Source organism: Triticum aestivum, chromosome 7B (assembly GCF_018294505.1).
Source record: "Triticum aestivum cultivar Chinese Spring chromosome 7B, IWGSC CS RefSeq v2.1, whole genome shotgun sequence".
Classification (NCBI taxonomy): Eukaryota; Viridiplantae; Streptophyta; class Magnoliopsida; order Poales; family Poaceae; genus Triticum; species Triticum aestivum.
In genome coordinates, this window is record NC_057813.1 from 638,032,748 (window position 1) to 638,038,306 (window position 5,559).

Here is a 5,559-nt window from a genome sequence, read left to right on the forward strand (position 1 = left end):
CTGAGGTTGCCTGTGTGCGGGAACGGGCTCGGGGCTTCCTTAAATAGGCGAGTCAAGGCGGTTCGGCGGCGGCCGCGGATAAGGTCGCCGGCGACCGTCTTCTATAGCTGCAGGGCATCGTGGCGAGGCTGGGGATGGCGGTAGGAGCTAGCCGACGAGCGGCTACTGCTCCAAGGGCGAGCGGGCGAGCGGAGATGGCTTGGGCGGCACTGGCTAGCGCACGAGCTGTCGGGCGGCAGTGGCGGCTAGCTGCTGGCCTGTCGGAGATGTGGCGAGAGCTGCGGGGCTCGTGGGGTGCAGCAGGGGACACGGCGTGCTGGCTGCGGTCGGTCACGGACTGGAGTGAGTGCGGGGCGTGACGCGGCGGCTCGGGCGCACGTGCGTGCCAAACGCACGCTCTGGGCGCGCCCAGAGCACGCATGGGACGTGCTCGACGAAATGCCAGGGCAGCCTAGGGGTCGCGGTTGAGGCTAGCAAGAAACAGGGCTAGTCTAGGGTTAGCAAGGGAATCAAGGGGCATGGTGGATAGGTCAGGGGCTCAAGTTCACAATGTAAAGTTGAAATCATGCCAAATCTGGCTATGCACTCAGGGTGTTTGACAAAATGCCAAAGGCACCTAGGCAGTTCTTGGAGTGGCCAAATCTCCCAGAGTGGGGTCTCTTTAGAAGAAAGAGGGGGTGGTGAAGTTAGTTTGCAAAAAGGAGAAACTTGCTAGTGCAAGTTTTGCAAAACTACAATTCTGGACAGGGAGAAAATGGCATCATTACATGGACCAAAAGTGTTCCAAAGAATGCATGCTCCTGGACTTAGGGGTTTTGTAGGGTTGACTATAAGCATGAGAAAGCACAAGGTCACTTGAGCAAGAATGAATGGGGTTGCAGTAGAAAACACAAGTCTGGTCCAGAATGAAAAATAGGTTGATTCACTCAATTTTTTCAAAGAACAACACTATGTTTTTGCATAAAGCTGGATGGCATGCTACCACTGACATCCCATAATCTTGGTGGAGGCTCTAGGGAAATATTTAATTAGGCTATAGTGCAAAAGTGTCCACTGGACCAGATATGAAAAACAGATGTAAAACTCAAAATATGCAATGAAATAAATATATTATTGCACAAAAGTGATTTAGAGACATCACATGACATCTCCAAATTTTGGTTGGATTTTTAGTTAAATTTATCAACTGGTTGTAGTTCAAAGAGATCTCCAAAATTTAAAATAGGTCATTTTAATGAATAAAGCTCAGGGTGAAATAATTTAATAAATAAATCTACTGATTAAGAAATTGTTTTAATGAGAGAGCATAGAAGTTCAAAAATGTTTGGAAGGATCCACTTGGGTAGATACTCATTAATATTAAAAGAAAGGTTCTGAAATCAATAGAAATATTCTTGCAGGCAAAAAATTTAAACTCTTGGCAAAATTTTATTATCAAAAATTTGGTTAAATTTTTGGGGTGTTACAATTACTACCCCCCTTAAGAAAAAATCTCGTCCTCGAGATTTGCTAAGGGTTGTTAAACCAAAATACTTTTACCTGGTCAAAAGATCATTTTACTAAAGCGGTAAAAAGTGGCTACAGTGAGAGGGCAATAAGTGGTGAGTAACTACAGTGTGGGATACTGGCGTTGTGTGGAAAAATCCATGCTTAGGAAAACGAGCGATTTCTACGCTGGATGGAGTGAATTTAGAATAAATTCTAAATTCTACAATACGTTGGTCGTACCCGAGGGCACAGTGCTTCCTCTGGCTAACAGGTGGGACCAGGGCCCACTGTCAGTCTCTCCTTCTTCCTCTGGCTCTCTCTTCTTCCTCTCTTCCGCGCGCTTTCCCGGCTTTCTCCACCGGCGACGTTTAGCACGTAGAGCATCTAGGCCATACTGCGGTAGTGCGTGGCGCGCTTGCTGCCGGTGCAGTGTTCACTCACCTCGCGGGCCAGTGCGCTGTCGGCACTACTCGCGGATTCGCCCCCGAACACCGGCGATCGGGCGACGAGCGGCGCTGGTGGACTTCCCCCACCGTACACCGATCTCGAGCTATAAAACGACCGCGGTGCTCCTTCTTCATCTTCGCACCTGGCCTCGATTCTCCTCCTCCTTCTCCTTCATTACTGCTTACTAGAGCTCGAGACGGGGCTCCAATGGCGGAGACAGTGCCAGACTGGTACGTGATCCTGGTGTGTGGAGGGCTGGCGGCAGTGCTGGGGCTCTCTGTGCTCCTGTGCGCGATGATCCTTGATGATCGTTGTGATGCTGCCGCTCGGGTGCGGGCTCTCCACGGTGGCGGTGATCACGGGGATTAGGCGTAATCCTGGGTGTTAACTATTATCGGTGTGCCGGAGGTGATTAGTATCCGGATGATTATCCGCTAATCTCTCCCTTGGAGGCATGTGGGGTGCTTAGGGAGATGATCGGTGAGATGCAACATGGTTGCGTGTATGTGCAAGACAGTGCAAGAGTCCGAGTGGTCGTGGGTCTGCTGCCGTGTTGCTGCGTGAATAAAAATAATCCATGCAGTGAGAGGATAAATGATGCAGCAACTCAGGGGAAAGAGATCTCATTCCAGGATTTTCGCGGTTACACAGGTTAATCACGAAGAAAACCACTCATATAAGTAGAAACTAAATATTCGACTCGCCACACAAATTTGAGGTACCATGCATAAGTTACAACGTAATAATAAATGCTGAAATAACAAACACAGCAACGACGTCTAAAATGAGAATGGTAACTGGACAGGGTCTCGAGAAAATCTCTCTGGCAATGGAATACACTCCTCCTCTATCGGAGGAAGTGGATTGACCAGTCGATGTATGTGTCTCTTCGGATCGGGCCTCAGTGGTCTGCCGATTGCAATCTGAGGATTCAAATCAGCGAGACTCTGGAGATAATCCATCACTCGCTGGTTCAGATGCTCTTGAGCGATGATGTACTGGATAAGGTTGGCTAGCACTGGGTCTCTCTCAATCCGTCCACCGGGAAAAGATGTTACTCCTCTGGGTGCTGCATGACTCGGAAAGTAATAATATCCTTGTTCGCGGGCATAGGGTACCGCGAATCGAAGACGAGCAATTGCTTCGTTCGCAGCAGCTTCTATGGCCAGGCGTGGGGTTGGCATAGATTTCCCTACGAAGGAAACCTCCGTTGGATCTTGGTTGGGGTCTACGGGAGGAATGTGTACTGCTGCCCAATATTCCGAGGTGGAAGGGGTGATTCTCGATTTGAACAGCTCGTACTAGGGTGGCTGGGTAGAACCCATGGTACTGCAGGTAAAGTCCCACAATATTTTGACAAAGCTACCTGGGGTTGCATCTGGGGTTCTCCGATAAATACTAGGGCTCGGCATGGCAAGAAATGGTTGTGAGAGAGGTGCACGAGGTGAGGGTTGCTGGGTAAGGTCACAAGGTGGCCTCCTTATATAGCATCTGGCTAGTTTATTTACCGTGGTGAAAAGTAATAAATATGCCAGCTCACCTCCAAAGGTCGGGGTCAGTGTCAGAGATACACATATCTCATAAAGAGACGTGTTACTGTGGGTGTCGTCGGGGTTGGTTTTGGTAGCGGTGCCCTGAAAATGTGCAACTATGCACTGACAAAATACGCAAGGCTACTATTAAACAGAGGCACAACGACAGGATGCGTTTATTCACAAGGTTACGCGATTACAAAGCGCGGATATACTGAGACTCGGTACTACTCGCACGGCTTAGTCTACCTCGTTTATGTCTAAACGGGCGTGCCTGGTGGATGTCGAGGCTTCTCCACGTGTCTCACTGTCGGGATTAGTCGGAGATAGTGGAGGGACTGCAGGGTCGGGGTAGCGATGATGACCATCGCGGGGATTGTTGGCCACAATTCCGTTGGAGTGTGCTCCCAAAAGGTGACGAAGCACTTCTGGGGTCATCAAGACACCTTGGCCGCTGGCTGGAGCTGACCTCAGGGTCTCGATCGGGTGTCCGAACAGCACGACTGGGTTGTCGGCGCCGGGCTCGGTTTCCATGCTTGCCGGGGCTCGGCGAACCAGCTCTCCTCGAGCTGCGATTAGATCAATCGTGATCTGGTCGAATAGTGCCTCTAGTGCACTTACATAGCGCACTAGGTGCAACAATGCGGGATCCGTCTCGTGATCTCCGTTGGCAACTTGGGGTGCTCTACCATACCCTTCACGCCTGGGGTAGTAGTAGAACGAGCGACAGTTAACTCTGGGCGACAACTGCCGGAGTTGAACTATAGCCTCTCGAGCAGCTAGCTGGATGGCTTGTGGCTCGAAGGAAGTTGTTCTTCCGGTGAACCTGTAGGGGCGTTCTGGCGACAGACCCCTACCGTAGATGTGTACAGTGGCCCAGAATTGGGGTCCTCCCCGCTCATGGGTCCTTGGTACACAACATATTCTGGGGGCTCTTCTAACGCATAGGCACGACGGGTGAGGTTTGCGAGTATGGTCACGAAACCTCCAAGATTGGTTGATGTGGTCTCATTGTGCACTATGGGACCAGGCATTGTGGCTAGGTTGGGGAAGAGGCTGTGTTGTGCTGGGTTGAGGCTAGCGTGCCCTTTTTATAGAAAAGGGGACGGAGTCTTCCTCCACACGCTTGCGAATGAGACATTTTAGCCATTGGTCATTGGCGTGTGATCGACAGGCTAGGCTGATAGGTTGGGCACCGACTGCCAAAAGTGTCGGGATCACTGTGTGGCTATCTTGCATGGGAAGCTTGGCTGGGGTTTTGGTTAGGGTCTGGTGGGTTGGTTTGCCTAAGTTTATCGACCTGGCTAGGATAGGATTAGCCAATGGTCAGCCTGGCTCTGATACCAAGTTTGTGGGGACTGATTCTCCGGGTATTAATTTCCAGAAAATGGCCCTTGTGCTCACCAGCCCTAGGATAATTGTTAGCTGATGAGGCACCAACTTGATACAGAAATTCCAAGCAAAACACAAAATATGTAGTACAAGACCATTCTGGCCTATGAGTACAACATAACAACAATATGGTTCTAGTGGTTGATGGCGGAAGCGGTTTATGAATCATCAGTGTCCATGGAACTCCATTTCCCACAGGAACAGCTGACCAGGTTAACTCCTATCTTCGCGAGGCTGCTATCACCGTTGCTTACGTTCCGGGGCTGTCGCCACGGTCGCTCCTCTCCGCGCAAGAAAAATCTGGCCAAGACAATATCCAGGGACAAGCCAGTGAGTACTTTGAATGTACTCGCAAACATTATGAACACAGGTATAATATAACAATGATGTGCTGAAAATATTTTATGCTCATGACGTCAGTCACAAAAGATAAATAAAACTCCGATGCGTGCAAGCATGTTATTTATGAATATGCAATAACATGGTAGTATTAAAAATTATGAAATAAATAACAAGCATGCCACAGTCGGGCGTCTTAGCGACACCGCATAAAGGGCTTTAAAAGAAATGCCACAGTCGGGCGTCTTAGCGACACCACATAAAGGGTTTTAAAAGAAATGCCACAGTCGGGCATCTTAGCGACACCGCATAAAGGGCTTTAAAAGAAATGCCACAGTCGGGCATCTTAGCAACACCGCAT